Source organism: Atractosteus spatula, unplaced genomic scaffold (genome assembly GCF_055471065.1).
Source record: "Atractosteus spatula isolate fAtrSpa1 unplaced genomic scaffold, fAtrSpa1.hap1 Scaffold_72, whole genome shotgun sequence".
In the NCBI taxonomy this organism is placed as follows: domain Eukaryota; kingdom Metazoa; phylum Chordata; class Actinopteri; order Semionotiformes; family Lepisosteidae; genus Atractosteus; species Atractosteus spatula.
In genome coordinates, this window is record NW_028296904.1 from 172,998 (window position 1) to 191,661 (window position 18,664).

Below are 18,664 nucleotides of genomic sequence, written 5' to 3' on the forward strand. Positions count from 1 at the left end.
GGGTTCGAGCCTATACAGTGAGGCATGAACTAGGGCGGGAGCGACAAGGACAGAAACCCTAGAACCCGTTACAATAACAAAAGGACAGAAATATATGGGGATAATTTCGAAATCGCAAATATGAGATACCATAGCGCGGTTTTTTCTCACTCCCTGGCGGAAATGGGCTTCATTATTATGTGTATTCTTGATACATCACAAGGAGGTACTGTTCTCTTTATCGTAGCCCCGAACACCTCGTATGGAGTTTGCGTGAGTGAGGTCAGTAACGAGCTCGACCCAATCTACTGCTTTCATCCAAAACAGCCCTTTATTTGGCTTTAAACTCCACCTGTTACCCCTCACACTCAATGTTTCAGAAAAAGGTTTTAATTTAAGCTTTGCCCAGCAGAGTATTTGAGCAGAGAAAATGAATAGAAGCGCTATTCGCGCCAGTCTAGCACAGTAACCACTAACTCCAATAATAAAATAATAATAATAATAATAGCAGCGAAAAAATCCCGGCTCCTGCTTAAAAAAACAACTATTGAAATTGTACATCTCCAACACTGGCTGGAGACTTTGGGTACCCGGGCTCAGCGGTTATATAGGACAGGACTCGGCGAGTTGCAGGTGAAACTCATTGCTCTGCGCTCTCCATGCGGAATGTGCGTCTCCTCCCTCCAGACTCGTCACACCGCCTTCATACTCTACAGCGGGGGAAAAAAAACTCCCCTTTACTGTCTTCATACATCCCTCTTAAATCCCAGAAACACCGAAACTCCGGGGCGTTTCTGTGAGTCAGTACTGGGTTTTTCTGTTCGAGGTTACAAGCAGAAACAATAAAAGCGCTGAAAGCAGGAAGTTATTTCTGCTCTTAGGCATAAACGTGTAAAAATACATTTTCTGATTCCTAAAACCTAATAAAATCCATGTAAGTTTCCCTTTTGTTCCCAATGCACATAACTGAATATAAACCAGTCACTAGTTATGGCGCAGTTCTTACAACAAAGATACTTACATTACGAACTTTTTTTTCATACGAGCTCTTGCCGTTTTTAAATTGAATATTTTGTTTCAATTCGCTAAATCACACGAAACACCAGCAACACTCATCGTAAGCATCTGACCAATCACATTCCTGAATTTTAAAAGTATTAAGTATTTATTTTAAACTTTTTTTAATTTTATACACTTGTTTTACATATTCTTGCCATTTTTGGCATATTGTAAGTGGATTGTAACTTCAAAGTGATCATTCCTGAGCTTTATAACTGTGTATCATTTCTTTTAACCTTATTTTAATATTTTTTAATTATTTTTGCATTTTACAGAACGTTTTAAATATATTGTGAGCATTTTAGCATAATTTTAAAATAGGACTATCAATGCTCCTGACTTTTAAACCTGTATTTCTTCTGACATTAATCTCTCCACCTGCAGATGAGGAGGGAGGTATTTGATTTTAAATTTGTTGATTTGGGGGGGGGAATGTACATGAATTTCCTTGTGTGTATCACCAGTGGGAAACTTGGCATTTTTGGATGAATTGCAATCTATACTGCAAGGCCTTAAGACTGATATAGTAATGACTGGAGATTTAAATAACACATTTGATACATCACACAGGAACAGCATAACATCTAAAATGGCAGAACCCTCTAAATCACTGAAAAAATTCAGGCACATTCATAATCTATAAGATGTTTGGTGGTTACTGTGTCCTGCTTCCCTTTCATATTTTTTAGTGTGCACGAATCTGTCCCTCTTCTTTTACTAGTTTTTAAGGAATATTCTGATATCTCTGATTACAAGATCAAGCCAGAAAAAAAATGATGACAATTAGTAGGAAGAATGATTCAGTACAATGTATTGAAAATGTATCAGGATGGTCAGGAGGCGCGCTGCGAGAATGTCCTGCCCTTGGGAGCCTTTCTGCTCCTGGGCCGTCCTTCCCTGGAATTCTTTAGAATAGTCTCGCACCCCTGGAATTCTCCTTAGAAATTCTCCTTCTGGGAGCTCTGTGTTGCCTGTTTTTACCTGGAGGAACTTCAGCTCATTCATTGGCTGAAAGTTCCATGGGCATCAGAATTCCACGTAGGTTACTCGGCCCTACCAGTCCCTGATTGGTTGATCAAGGTGAGATGTGAGTCACTTACTCCTGACACTTAGGAATGCAGTCCAGATGTCCATCTGGCACTCCCTAGACAGATAGGCGCCAATGGATGACCATTGATCATGATAGCCAGGCTTAGCTAAATGCATCCCCATTTGGGAGCTGTCCCTTATCAAAAGAAAACATCTTTAAATCAGCCTGCATGAATAGCTTCTCTGTGGCTGCACCACAGAGATGAAGAGAGAGATGGGGCCTTATTTGGGAAAGCACAGCAACACTTAATTCTGTCTTATTAACAAGCATTGCCGCTACAATTAGTAGGAAGAAAGATACAATGTATTGAAAATGTAATATGTTTTAAAGGATTAAAGGGAAAAGAAATACTTTATCTACGCAAACTAATTCAACTGAGCTCCTCTAAACAATATAGCCTGAAGAATTGCCAAAGCACAATGTATCAATTTGGGTGACACTGGGGGAAAAGGATCACAACATTGAGAACCACAAGGCTTATTTTCAACAGCAAACTTTGTGCTTGAAAATATTTGACAAAAAAAGGAATATTACACGCACGGAAACCAATATTTACCACTAGGGTAGAATGCAGCATAGAACAGTTGAGGTTGACTTGTTCACAGTGAACTGTCCTCCAGCGATAGTCAGCTGTAATCACCGACGCAGACATGATGTTAATACTCTGACAGCACCTTGGCTGATTTGGTTAAAGTGTTTTCCCCCTGGTTATAAAAACGTCTCAAAATTCTGACACTGAGGTGTGAGACACAATGTAACAGGCTCTCATAATCCCGAAGTACAAGAAATTTTACTGTATTGTTTTTTAAATTTGATCCTGTGAACATTGCATGTCCCTCCTTCCTCATTACCAAAAAATCTCAATGTCACCAACAGTATGTACATTTGTTATTACAACACAAATGAGTTGTGACGTTGTGAACATGGCATGTTAAAGTATATAGAATATCTAGATCAGAACAGGCTAAATGCAATTCATAGTGATTTATCATTTTCTTATTTTCTAAATGAAAAAAAAAAATTTTTCAGTGATTATGACACTTCGGTATGATATAAAATATGCTTCAATGACAGAATAAATAATCATGGAAAAAATACCCACAGTGGTATTCATATTTGTGATTATAGGAATGTTAAATATCAGGTGAGTAGCTGTGTCAGCAAGCGTAGGCTGCAAAGGAACAAGTAAAGGACTATTCCTGCTGAAAAGAGAAGAAAAGAATCACAACGTTTCGGCTGTGGAGCCTTCTTCAGGTGTGAGAAAGACAGGGCAGTAAGCAAAGATAATTTTCTTTTTATCTTTGCTGACTACAGTTTATCTTTGATGACAACATCAAAGACATTAAGTAATTTTTACTGCTAACAGCTCCACATCAACTTCCTTTTATATCTAACCTCATCAGATCTCTCAACTCCCAACTCTTCCAGTTTCTCACTTCAGAGAAGGATAAAACATTCAATCATCCTCTACAGAGAGAAACCATCAACACCCCTACCACCTCCACAAATCCTAACCTTGTTGTTACTATACCCTCTGACCTTTCCCTTTCAACCCTTTGCATCCTCAGCTGACATATTTTATAATTACAATAGACTGTATAGTATTTATGTTTAAATTTAAGGTAAATATGTCAAAATATCAAAATCCAACTGCACAGTGCTATCGTAACAATGCTTGTCAAGTTCTCAAACAAACCTGCATTGTATTTTTAATATATTTCAGCAGAGGATTCAACTGGAGTATAAATGACGATTCGACGATCATTTTTCTTGGGTGAATATGGTTTTCTGGGGAGTTACGATGGTGGGCATTATTGGACATTTCCTGGTGATCCTGACACGTGTTAAACACTCGCATTTGTTGCAAATATTAAAATGGCTATGGTTTCGCTGAGAAATCCAATCGACCGAAGACAATATTTACATCGCCAAAGAAACTCGTCCCTGGGTGGAATCGAACCACCAACCTTTCGGTTAACAGCCGAACGCGCTAACCGATTGCGCCACAGAGACTGACATGTAGGTTTTTCTCTCGAATCACAAATTCCCGGTTAAAAAAAAAAATCTCTAACCGTTTATTTTGCCAGCCGGTAATATTTCTTCTGCACTGATAACCAAGAATTGGATTTCATTTTCCGCAAGCTGTTTGAATTTAATCAAAAATAAGTTTTCCAGAAAGGAAATGAACACATGCATTTAACGAAAACAAGCCCTTTGTGAGTGCCCAAAATGGTACGTTCTGTACTACAAGAAAGGAAGAAAGACACGGCTGGGATTTGAATTTCGTTTTTTTTGTTTCATAAAGAGGCGCTTTAACCAACTAAGCTACGGTGACAGGACAACCATCACCTTTTACAGCCACTTGGACACACCGCTCTGAGACATCTGCGTTTAGTAAGCGCTGAACCTGCTCTCAGAGCAAATTGCCTCTTTTACATAGCAGCCCCGACACTGAGAAACGAAGAGAACTGGCTTTAATCTGGCATTTTTCATGTCCAATGCGTTTGACATCTCCCAAGGGCGACAGAGTTCTTTTGCGACACTATTTCTTCTTCTTTTTTCTTTCTGTACGCTTTGATAAAAACGAAAAATCGTGCAAGGGAAAAATGTACTTTTTTTCATAGAGAAAACGTGCACCAGGAAATGTGTTGAGAAGAAATGATTTAACATGATACGTGACCTAATTTATCGGAGCAATTGCTCACCCAGCAAGGTCTGGAGAGGTTGGAGAGTCTGGTGGATGTGATAATTATATGGTGTTGTGGAAGAAAACAGTCTTTCTCTGAATTCTCAATCAATCGGAATTTCAGTGCGAAACATAAAACCCTTGTCATATTTAAAGAGATTATATTTTAAAACTCATAAAAATCAGAAAACACATGTTTTTCACTTTGAAATTTTAGACGGAGCGGTGCATTACTAGTAGCGGCGCTGAGCACACTATGGGGGAATTCAGGTTATGTGAAATGTCAGCGGTTTAATAAATAACGCGTCTGATTTCGGATCATAAGATTGTAGGTTCGACTTCTACCTGGCTCGTGTAAATTATATTCAAGCTCCTCAGTAATAGATGTCTATTATGTAATGAACCGCACCTGAAAGCAAACGTTGGGTCTGTTTCCTTTGTTTTCCAGCATGAAATAGCAAATCGTTACAAAAAGCACCTGCAAATGTACAATAGCGTTTTTTTTTTCAAATTACATTTTCAGGCTTCAGACACTTTTTTAATAAAACAAAAGTGTCCGGAAACTCATTAACTTTCAGGTTTGATTGAACCTGAATTAAAAGAAGTTATCTGAAACTTCCGGGATTCCATTCTCTGATGCAGCTGTCTCTAAAGTTGGACGTGATGTTTAGCAGATGTGAACGGTGCCTTTTCTCTTGTGTTCAAGGCTATTCGCTGTGTGAGCTCCACACTGCGTGTCCTGTACTGCTCTATTTTGTTTAGATTATCTATGTGGTGTACAGATAGAACTCAACTGCATGGTGTGAATTCCGTGTTCAGGACCAGCAGAACCTGAAAAACCAATAGCTGACACGCAGCTTTCTCATCTGGAATCAGACGCGCTATCGTTGCGCCACGAGTTCACATCTCTCAGCCCCTTTGAATTCCCCAAAGGAGACAAAAAAAAATCCGTTAAGAGCGCCGCTCTTCCGAAGAGAGTCTCTTCTTCCCAGACCACATTTTATTCTTCCTGCGCAGCTCTTGTGCAGGTGTTGTTCTCAATTACAGATCCAGGAACACTGATTTTTTTTCCTATTTTTTTCAATTAAGTACCCCATGGTGCAACGGTAGCACGTCTGACTCTAAATCCCCAAGTTCATTTTCAAAGTATATCGGAGTCAACTGATACTGATCAGGTTCTGCTGCTACTGAACCCGCAGTCTTCACCTTAAAGTTCAATTCCCCAAGCCTTTTGACCTTATATGTCCATCCCTTCTCGTCAAAACTCGTATTTCCACAGGGTACCCTCCAGAAATCGCAGTATAGAATGAAAAAACTCCAGTAGATCTCGGCCGCTGTTGGTGATTTTCATTTAAAAATAAATAAATCTCTGGAAATTTTACGGAGTGTATCACTTTCACCGAGACCGAGAAGTGTTAAGCTGTACATGAGTCTTTGTGGTTCGGTTGTTAACCAAAAGGGTGGTGGGTTGAGCCCTCCCAGGGACGCTATGAGCCTTTTAATGTACACACCCGTCTCACTTTAACTCCACGGCCGGTCTTATACTGCAATCAAATACAGATCCCGTAGGAGGCAGTAAGCCCGCGTATATAGCTCACTGTGTGTATAATGAAGAAGCAGAGGTTAATTTCTCATCTGCGCGTTACAGAGCCTTACGCAACTCGTACTGTACGAACAGCTAGAGTTTGATCCCTGCACGGGCTATTAGTTGAAAGGCCATTGTAAATGACGTGTAAGAGATTTATAGATAGATACTTTATTGATCCCGTGAGGGAAATTAATAAAGCTTATCCAGCTGGCGTTTATGTTTCACACTAAATTGCGATCTTGAAACCAAAATAATTAGAAATATGGAACACAACCGTTGTTCCCCAAGAAGGAAAGCTGTTTAACACTGTCGTCACTCCTTTTTATTTAACCCAGATTGTGAAAACAACTCTGCCCTATCAAAGGAAAATGTTGCACAAAAGTTGGAAAGCACACTCTGAATCCATCTGTACTGTATACTTGATTTCCGCGATCCGTTCAAGGCTGCTTGGTGCTTCGCTAGCGAGTCATTTCAGGGAAGAAACTCAGTTTAGAGAACTACTGGTGCATTTTCACTCATTGAATTTGATCTTTGTACTCTCTTTTCATTCTCAGCTATAATATTTCAAAATTACAGTTCGGATTTGTTGGAAAACTTCACAGGCATTATTAAGTTAGAACTGTATAATTGTATTTTAATATCTTGGTATATTTACCTTCATTTTAATATGGATGTAACCATAAATGTTGTACTTTTGTCGTACTTTTTAAAACATTTTAACTGAGGACGCACGACGACTATTATACCATGTGATACATGCAAGACATCTGTAAACGAAGATGTAATTACAGTCAAATTGGCAATTAACAGAAAACCACAAGTTGTATAATATTATTTCTCTATGTCGATGATTAGTTGAAGGATTTGAAGAAACTATATATTATTCCTCGATATCGATGATCAGTTGAAGGATTTGGAGAAACAGCAGCGATAGCAGGTGATTTTGGTTTTGAACCCATCTTTACACCTCAATAATCCATTTGTCCTCGAAAAAAGAAAAGACAGGCATGTTTTGAGTCTCATAATGATCATATTCTCGATCCAAAGAAACGTATAAATTTGATTCCTTCCGTAGTATTTTGGATTTTCTTACAATGATCTCACGAAGTATTGCCAGGATCTATATTACCGCTCGGTAGCGATAACACTGCTGATATTGATTGAGTAGACATCGATGATGTATTGACAACTTTATCTGAAGCGAGAAGTCCTAGAACACTGTCTATGATGTGTTAGGATTCATACCAAGATATACTTTTTGTTTTCAACCCAAAATGCTGCTATTGCATTACACATTATATGAACATTACCAGTTTTGGTAGCTTCTCTGCGCGATTTTTCAAAACTGAAACTAATTACAAAATTACTTAAGATCAACCATGACAAAAACATATAAATCAGGACTAATATTAATATCAACTGATGTTACTACAGAAAAAAACTACAGTTAAAATTTAACTGAAATATTAATAAGACTATGCAAGCCTAAAAAGTAGAACAATTAAATTTATATAACTTTTTTTTGAGAAATGGGCTCACACACCGGAAGACACTAACGTTTCTCTTCGTTAGAATATGTGAATAACAGTTTAACTAAAAATGTTTGGAGTCCAGAGGGAGGACTCGCTCGCTGAATGATCTCTCAAGAAATCCCTGGTGAGATTCAACAGGTGTTTTCTTCAACAGCCACTAAAAGTCTGATGACCTTCTCTGGATTTTCTGAATATGACGTTAAATTAGTTCAAATCATTTGGTAGTTAACAGAACGAAATGCTTTGGAGGTACATTTAAAACAGCAGAGCAACACTGTAGCACTTCGTGTGTGACTGAAATTAATTGTGTAAACCTGGCTCTCTATGAACACGAGCAAAGAGTTCTCACTCACCAGAAGATTGCGATGTGAGCACAGTAATATAAGACACCTGGAAATGCCGGGGATTGAACCCGGGACCTCATACATGCAAAGCATGCGCTCTACCACTGAGCCACATCCCCTAGGCTACCGATGGTGGAACTGACGTAAAGATGTTCATATGTTTACTGAACACAATCCACCCTTCACGAAGAATGCCTGCAGTTTCCCACTTTCGCGTTTCTTCTACTACAAAGTAAATTAATGGGAATGAAGAAATAAGGAAGGGAAAATAATCGCATCGAAGCTTCCAGAGACTGGGCAAAATGAATAATTTATTTTTATATCCAGTCACATGGGCGACGGTGGTTGATTCTTCAACGGGGGGGGGGGGGGTGCGTTTTTCTACCTCCTTACTCGATTGTCTTTCAATTATGTTTTCCTTGAAACCTTTTTGCATCTTTTAAGTGCTTGCGATTAAATTACGCATAGAAAAACAGCAGTACAATTGATGTTCATGGACCGATGCACACAACTCCAGTGATAAAGCCCTGTCTGTAAATATTGTAGAAGAACGTTAAAGGGCGAAACAACGCTCCAACCACGTGAATGGTAACAAGAAGGATCGTGTTCTTATTTAATATGTGCTTTTGAATTGCCTTGTCAATACACGCAGGCTTTAGAGATGGACAAATAATTTACAGTGGTGTTTGTAAACAAAGATGGAACATGTTATTTCTATACCAGGAAGAAAGGAGCAGACTCTTAAACTTTAAGAGGCAGAAACAACACCTCATCACAGCTAACACTAATTAAAACGACATCACAACAGAAGAGTGAAGCCTTGAGTGAATCAAATCAGTTTTTGTTGGTCGTCTGTGTCTTCATAACTTTGTAGGTGAGAGAGAGGATTGCGAAAATGTGCAGGTGCTTCTCAGAAGTGCGTTGGTGGTATAGGTTCCTTCAAATAACTGAGCCAGTGCATCCCCCATTCTTTTTAAGATGATCTGTGATCCGGTAACACATCTCCTGAAACTAACATTCGAGGTAGGAAGCATGCTCTTAAACACCAAAACACTCAAAAAGGAAGAAGCAGGTCTCTGTACACAAGACGGTAGTGCGATATTAGAATTTCTGAGTTCTTGATGGATTCAGGCTCCTTCTCAGAGGTCCTTGCTCGCCAAATAACTTTGCATCTGAGGAAGAGCACCACGGAAAAAACCCAACTCAACAAGCGAGCGCGTTGGTTGCTCTTGCTCTTAATGCAAGGAGCTGTTTTTTTTTTCCTCGCAATAATCATTATTAACCAGAAACAGGTAGCAGCACAGGTAGGTTGCATTTGTGATTATGTCACTTCTCTCTGCTTCAGCAAGGTCAATAAAAGACTCTGAAAGTAGTAAAGCAAAACTGAACTCAAAATCATATTAGGAATTCTGAGCGATATCTCCATACAGGTAATCCAATAAGAACGTTGAAATATTTGAATATCATCTCTTTGTATATTGCGCTGCTTTTTACCCAGAGTAAAACTATTGGATTGAAGGAATGCTAAGCGCTGGGTTAAAATGTATAGTTGTTATTTGGAGAAATCTGTAAACTCGTGATCTTATATGTTTTAAAAGACAGCACAGGAAAAAACGACAGTGCTGATTATTTTCCAGAGACGGAGCACTGATGACCTATCCGAGCTGATTGATAAAGCCCACCCAGTGGATACTCTAGCAGAACGTCAAAGAACATTCACCTTTGTATCCAAAGAAACCACAGGAACAACATCAGGAAGCACAATCAATTCCCCTTTTAAATCTTTCCTGTAAGTTATGCTATGTGAATTCATGAAGTTAATCCTCTGAAATCTTTTGACCATGAACAAAGTATTTCCGATGGAGCGCTATGTTCAAAGATTTAATAAGCTTTACCCCTGCCAATGATTTGGCGTGAAGAATTAAAAGTTTCACAGACAAAAGCAGCTCACCACCACAGCCAATATTAAATGTACTTGCCGGTACACTATCATGTGCACTGCCTCAAAAGTGATCTCGGCAGATGTTGTTCCCTACATAAAGCTGAACATGCCAAAGAGAATTTATGTTAAGAAAACAAAATATTTTTTCTGCCTTGATGTTAAGCCTGTATTTTAGAAAGTCTATCTCTAAACACCTCCCGCAGCCTAACAAAAGGTGCTTTTACTGATCGTATTGCAGGTCTTAAAACATTAACATTTTGCAGCCGTGGGATTCAAACCCACACCCCCAGAGAAACTGAAGCCTAAAATCCAGCAACTTAGACTGCTCGGCCACACTACCTTCCTCCACACCCATCTTCCTCACATTGCTGGCTTGGAAAATGCCGGGGGCTTCAGCTCTTGTCGTCGGATCTAATGATATCATGATATATGGAAGTGACTGCACCTTCATCTTCCGAGATACTTTCAATAGCACAAACGCTACTTTCACCGGCACAAACAGCAATAACGAAGGAGGTGGGATTCATCCTTTGTGCTGTTTGTAGGGGCGCAACTCTATGGTGATCTACTGACTTGAAAAGCAAAATTCAAAATCCTCTGCTACTACTATTGCTTTTTTCATAGTTTCTTCAAATCCTTCATTTGAACGTAGATTTTGAAGGATATTGATGATAATACCACATAAATTGTGGTTTTCTTGTGATCGCCAATTTTATTCAAATACCAGCCATTTTTACAGTTCCTTGAATGTTTCACAAGGTATAATACCCCCCCTCGCATCCTCAGCTAACATATTTTAAAATGACAATAGATTATACAGCATGTATGTTAACATTTATATTAAAATATATAAATAAAATAAAGTAAAGACACCAAATAACATACAGTGCTAACCCAATAATTCTTGTCAGGTTCTCCAACAAATCTGCATTGTTATTTTAACATGTTTCAGCTGAGGGTGCAACAGGAGTATAAATGAATTTTCTCGCCAGCCATTCAAAGACCAAATTCCATGAGTGAATATTATTTTCTCAGACGTTGCCGGCATTGGACTTTGCCGGTGGTATTGAATTATGTCCACAACTATTGTAGTAGTTCCTTCTTGAAGTTCGACACGTGCAAAGCACTCGTAATATCATAGGCGTTAAAGTTCGCTGAGTCTATTCGAGTCATGGTGTGTATCCCTGCCTATCATTGGGAGACGGGTAGCTTTTTTACACTCAGATTCCAATCTTCAATGCTTTGTGTGAGAGCTTACATAACTTTCATTTTCTCACATTTTCTGACGACTGTTCCAAAGGGGCACCCTGACAATTCTGAATACTTTTCAAAAATCTGCCTGCATATTTGATTATTGTCACTTCATTTAAAAAAAGTTCAATATTGATCATAACTAAAGAAAATAATGATCACGAACAAAAAAGGGATAAAGATGCGAGTCAATCTTGAATCTTAGCTCGGTGACACGGGCTTTTGTTCTGATATGGTTGTACAAGAAACAGGAGGAATCGCCAGTCTCCTATAGAACGTGAGATGAATCAGGAGTGAGCCATTTCGTATACTCGTGCATATGTCAACGCCTGAACTACATCGTAAAACTAACATTAAGTTGTCAGAGACATTCATTTATATACAAACAAGAGACAGACCAAGTAATAATTCTACATTAGTTCAGGTGGGTACACCTGAACTAACTAACAAACCTATTAATAATTCTACATTAACGTGTCCTACACTGATCAGACTAATTGACATGGTCTGATTCAGAGCCTGTGCAGTTCGTGCTAATTACAACAACGACAGTTCTTAACCCTCATCACCGAACTGAGCACAAGTTCAGCTGTTCTCCAGTTTTGTTACACATGGTTTTTCATTGCAAATGAGTTCAGAGCTGGAGCTGATCTCCAGACAATACAGTGTTTTGGGTAATTTGTCGAAATTCGCATGAGGCTGCAGACAACTTACCCAAGGTGTTTTCTATAGCTTTCAGGTGCAGTTCATTTATATTAAAGAATGTAAGTGGTATAAACGCAAGGAGTCAGACGGCAGTCGAACCTATAATTTTCTGATGCGAGGCCTGAAGCGTTATTCATTACGCCGCTGACCCTGCTATTGTAGTGCTAAAAAAACACGTTTTCTACATTTATGTCTGTTTAAAAATCACTCTCTAAAAAAGACAAAGGGTTTGTGTGTCGCGCTAAAATTCCGCTTCATTTTGAATGCAAATAAAAACCGTTTTATTCCAAGAAATCATAAATTTGTCACATCCTACATACTATACTTTTTAGAGTCCAGACTGCAAACCAACAGCTGACACTGGTCTTTTACAGAACCGTTTTGAATTCCTCTACTTTGTCCCCGTGACGTCATTGTCCTGCTCGCAGCCGAGCCCAACACACGTCTGGTTCCTGTCGCTGGGGGTACACCCTGTGGTCCATGCGGGTCCTAATACCCCAGTACAAGAACGGGGACACTAAACTGTAAACAGGTGCCGTCCTTCGGCTGAGACGTAAAACCGAGGTCTTGACTCTCTGTGATCATTCAAGAGAATGGTGGTGGTGGAGGGGAGTCCCCATTACCTGTAAAGCGCATTGAGTGGAGTATCCAGAACAGCGCTATATAAGTGTTGATGATGATGATTAATATTATTATTATGATGTAAAATGCAATAAAAAATGAAAAAAAATATCAAACTTTGATTCAAAATAGATTAATGTAAAAACTGATAAAGCTTATGTTTTTTTCAGGGCTATATCTACTTTTTTTTTTAAAAAAGCGAAGTCTGTCGCGATTGTGAAAGTTAGAGAAGGTGTACCAGCGGGTGCCTTTATATCGCGAGCGTCAGTCTCGCCCGTAGCTGCGAGAAGGTTAAAAGTGCACAATTGAGCTGTCTTTCGTCAAAGTAATTGCCGGAGCAGTAAGACGCAAAGCACCATCCAGCAGCTGTAGACGATGTTCGGGGAAGAGCTAATTCTGTTTTTAGCACAGGGAGTGAGAATGAGCTCAGTCCGGCTCCCAGCACAATCCATCCTGGTTTGGTTACAGTGCGTCTGAGGCTCTTTGGATCGTAACGTAAAAAAAAAACAATTGCTCACATCATGTGACTTCCACGAAAGGAAGGAAAAATATCACTCAAAAAAATCAGAACTGAAGATTTGGATCCTGGGCCTCAATTTGATCAAATTATTAAAATAATAATTATCAAAATATCAGACTGTGTTTCTGCAACATTTCGTGCACAGTACGCCATTTTAATCTAAAACAGTCACAACAAGGGCTTTACACGCAGTGTGGGGTATTTTCCCCTTTTATATTTTTGCCACTTTATATCGAACCTGTTATACTCCCAGAAGGGCACAGTAGCTTGTACTTAATAAAAATGTACAATTCACCACTGGTATAAACAGATGTGTGCCGTGTTTGCCTTTGTTAGCATTTGTTTAAAAAATAAGTTCACAATACGATAAAAACACAGAAAGCACAAACTTTATAATACAACGATACAAAATCAATACCAAATCATTATGCCAATTAAGTACCTATCCTTTGAAAACAGAGAACACCTTTATATCTACAAAAAAACTTGACATTGGTATGTATTTTTGGATTACAAAGCAGACAGTGTAGTCCCTTAATTCAAAGATCAGATCTTGGCCAAAACAAGACAATAAGACGTGGGCTGAATTCGGAACAGGAACCTCTACTTCGTCGTTTATTGAGCTATTGATCAATGTCTGATTGAAACAGATTCGCTTTTTTAACTCTTTGATTAAAGTACACAAAAAGCACCTTCCTTCGAGCCCGAATCGAACCAGCGACCTAAGGATACCCCGCTGATTTTTCTACAGTCCCTCGCGCTACCAACTGAGCTATCGAAGGAATGTCATCTACTACTTTCTGGCACATACTGCCCAATGTAGTGAAATGTTCCGGGTGATTTAAATCCCACTTCAACATCAAGTTTCCAACTCGTTTCCTTAGTCTTGTTTACCTTGAATTTAAGCCACGAACCAGGATTCTACTGTATAAACTTCCAGGGATATTACAAAATGTTTGATGGGGCATCAATCATTCCAGTCGGAAATTGACTCCTTTTTTATTCTCGAGGGATCATATTAAACATTTCATTAGTATCGAGAGGAGGATCACCATGAGACACAAAACAAACAGTTTCTTTCTGTCTTTATTATAAAGTAGCGTTTGTGCTACATTAATAATATTTTCGTGGAAATAAAGAAGTTGTAAATTTTAAAATTTATATTTGAATCGAAATGTGGTTTTGAGTTAAATATTAGCGCGTTCATGTAATTAGTTTGTGTTTGTCATTACTATATATATATTGCCATGTTACTAGAATTTGTAACTGAAGTTTACTAGTTGTGTTTTTTATGATGATTAGACATTTGTTGATTACAATATTGTATATAATCTATAATTTGAACTACATATTTTTCATGTGTGAATATTTGTATATTTTAAGAATACATATCTAAAATAAATCATTGGCTTTATTTACTAGTTTCTACACCTATAAAAATCTTTCTTTGATGTATAATAGACCTTTAACTATATATGTATTATAATCTTCTAAATTTATCCGTATAATAGAACTCCAACCATTTATGTATAATAAACATATAATCATAGATGTCTAATTGATGTATAACGATATACGTATATTAGAATTTCATTCAAGACCAGTTACGGAGCACATTTACACGTCTAAGGTATGCGTTTAATAGTCGTATATTCTACATCTTTTGCTCACTGGGATGTGCCGATTTTAACTTAGCAAACCAAGATACACATTTTCTAATGAAGCCTTAATTAAAAGACAGTTTGTTTCTCGAAAGCGTGTTATGTAAAAAAAAGAGAAAAACGAAAATATATGGATGACAATCTTTCAAAGCTGAAGATTTTACTTTTGAAAAATTGACATTTTATGTATGCAGATGCATTCGCTGGTTTTAGTACTTTGCTGTACTTCCTGAATCATTTTCAGTATTAAAAAGTGGGTGTAGATTTTTCTTTCAGGTTAGGACGCGAGTGTGTACATGTGTTTGATTTTCGTTTCACTGATTCTCATTGAAGATTTGGGAATTGACGAAAGAATCAGTTGCCTCGGAAAGCAGAAGGTTTGGTTCTCAACGATATTGAAGACACGCCCATGTAGAGCAGCGGGTGATGTTTTCTACTATAAAAGACCAAGTGCTCAAAATGACGTCTGAGTTTACCGTTTAGACTTTTCATCTCGGGCGCACTTTTAGAAAGCAAAGATAGAGCAGTTGTGTTGAATCGCCCCATGACAGCTGTCAGCAGAGTGGCGCAGCGGAAGCGTGCTGGGCCCATAACCCAGAGGTCGATGGATCGAAACCATCCTCTGCTATGTACACTTTATGCACGATTGATAAGCACACCATCAATTTAATGAAGTGCATTAAAACTGTTTTTTTTCTCTCGTGTGTATGCAAGCTTTACACTTAAGGTACTCTTTCATCTTTACCAATAGCAGATGCCCAAGTGTATCTTTGGTTGTTCTGCGATCCTTCATAGTTTCCTCAATTCCTTCAAATGAACATCCATATCAAAGCAATTATGTATATATATTACAATTAAGGTACATATTAAAAATATCAACGCACATTTGTATAATGCTCATTTAATAATGATTGTCAAGGATTGTCAAGTTCTCCAACAAATCTGTGTACTAATTTTAAAATATTTTTGCTAAGGATACAACGGGTGTATAGATGAATTCTCCCAACAGCCAGTTAAAGAAAAATTCCACACGTGAAGATGGTTTTCTTGGACATTGACTTAGGTACTTAATTGTTTACTTGTTGTAGTTGCACACGAGTAAAACACGAATATTTCCTGCAACATTCAAGAGGGTTTGCGAAGAAATCCCTTCAATTTTAAGCGGAGATTATGTTTACATCATCACAATCTGAAGCGCATCCCTGAGTGCGTTTGACCCACCAGCCCTTTGTTTAACAGCTGCACAAGGACACATTCCCGTTGCTTTTTACAAATCACTCGCATTTTTTTGCAGCATTTCTTCTGTCCTGAGGAGCAAGATTTGTATTTTATCTTTCAGAAGTTGTATGAATTTCTTGAAGTTCAGAAACAGCTTGTTCCAGAAAAGAAATGAACACTTGCTTCAAAGTAAATCAAGACGTATGTGTCTCTTGCTGTGTGTGCTCTTATCTGTCCATCTCTCTCTCCTCTTCTCTCTGGCAGTCTGTGCAGAGTATCTGAAGAGGATGTAACACCACTTGGAAAAGAAGAAAAATTCTCAGGAAAAATTCTCAGGCAGAATAAAAAATCATTATTCTCTTCTCAGTCAGATTCACAGCTCAGACTCACACTCAGACAGGATCTCAACTCCGTACTGCTCTCTATCCTCACAATCCAGAACCAGAAGATATTCAGACAATCAGTGCTGCTACATGAACAATATCAGACAGAACAGCCTGGACTCATGTCACATTTCCCCCTTTTATCCTTCCTCCCAGCCCTCTTAGAGACATAAAAGAGCTCCTGGTTCTCCTCTCTGTGAACTGGGCTCAGGGGTCACTGATCTGGCAGTTGTGGGCTCTGATCCAGGTCGAAAGCAAGAAGGTTCTATTAACGCTTTCCAGGACTTCCAGCCCTTCAGTATTACTTTCTTTACTGTATGTCAGCCTCCCAAAATGTTTATAAATGTTTTATAACACATATGACTGTGGAATTATCTTATTATTTATATATAGTATTTATGTAATAAACACCAATAGTGACTCTATGATCAGTATATTGATTATTTGTAGCCGATGGTCCGATGGTCGTGTCTACAATAGTGACCATTTGACCAGTCTGTAGCTCTGAGCAGTGGGACTCAGATCACACAGAAGACCTGTCTGTGTGTGATTCCATACCAGCCCTGGGATTCAGCTACTCTCACAAATGTCTCATAGACCGTCTTATACATTTACAATTAGATGAAGTCATGTAACAGTTTTACAGATAATTTAAATAATCAGACAGCAGTTTTGGCAGTGGATACATCTCCACATGGGGGAAAGAAACTGAAATATATGTGCTCACTGTAAAGTAGGAAGAGGTGGTCAGACAAGCAAAACAACTTTGCAGATAATGTGAAGTGACATTGTTTTGTGTCAATCAGCTCACAGATTTCACTTCATGTGCCTTAAGCTGTGCAATTTGTATGGTTGTTGAATGAGATTGATTTCTTCACAAGCCCAGTCAATTGCCAGTGGAGAGCTTGCCGACACACACCTTCATGAAGACTCTCTTTAAGATTTCATTGTCACGTCGCCTCCTTTGCATACAATAGTAGCTCCGACACTAAGAGAAAGGATGAGAAATGGCGTTTATCATGCGATTGCAGTGTTTGTTTGACTGAGGATCCTTGTGTGCTGAACTGGCCTCTGGAGAAGTGTAGTGCAGTAAAACAGAAGGTATGTGTCACTCAAGATTTTTTTAAAGCAACAAAAAAAGTGCTCGGAAATATTTTACAAGAATGAAACCTTACATTCACCGAAATAAACATTCACCCTCTACATTAGCAGAGAACAGTAGGACAGAAGGTTAGTGTCACTGGACACTGTGTTAGAGAGGCCAATCTCTTCTCCCTCATTATGCAGGCTTACCCACTCATGATGAACTGTCCTCCAGCGATACTCAGCTGCCATAATCGACTCAGACATGACGTTCATGTACATATTATACCTTAATATGGCACTTATTTACAATAATTTGATCAAAACAACTGGTGAAAAAATAATAATCAAATATATCTTTCCTTCTTTTAGTAGATAAAGACTTTGTCCAAAAAAGAAGCATTTATTCCTTTCCTCTCCTACCAGCCCTTACAAGTCACCCAGTTTTTAATTTAGAGCTGGATTAAAGCTCTAGTCTCTTTGGGGGTGTGAGTTGGAATCCCACTGCTGCCAAATATCTCCATCTATCTCAGTGTTAAGAAGCAAAAAACACACATTTGCTGCAGAAGGAACAGGAGAATTTGTGCCATTCAGCCTTATAGCGTGATGTCATTTTCTCATTCTCATTTTTAGATGCTTGTGATCGAATCTATGATTCTTATGAGTGTGCTCACCCTCCATAAAGGTAGCACAGATATTATGTGCCACGTTTTCAGAGAATCGCATTAAGTGCAGGTCAGAAGAAGGCGACAAAGTGTCCGCTAGGCAGTTCAGCGATTTCAATGGTGTTTTCTGTTGTTTAGGTCCAGAATGACACCTGTTACAACCAGGAAACACACAGTGTCAGGCATCAAGAAGACTTCCCAAAACCATGATCCTCTCCTTGATCTGGTGATGGCATCCAGACATTTCCTGCAACAAAGCCAGGATATGGTCTTCAACAACACGAGTGAAAAGCTAATTCCCAACCTTTGCAATCCTTTGCAAAGAAGGACCGCATGT

General features: G+C 38.6%; 2 non-coding genes across 2 annotated transcripts; both read right to left on the reverse strand.

The window, feature by feature from the left end:
- Nucleotides 1-4,067: 4,067 nt before the first annotated feature.
- Nucleotides 4,068-4,141, reverse strand: trnan-guu (transfer RNA asparagine (anticodon GUU)). Its single transcript has one exon. It is a non-coding gene; the product is annotated as a tRNA-Asn (tRNA).
- A 4,184-nt stretch (nt 4,142-8,325) lies between these two features.
- On the reverse strand, nt 8,326-8,397 carry trnaa-ugc (transfer RNA alanine (anticodon UGC)). The gene has a single exon. It is a non-coding gene; the product is annotated as a tRNA-Ala (tRNA).
- Nucleotides 8,398-18,664: the final 10,267 nt, after the last annotated feature.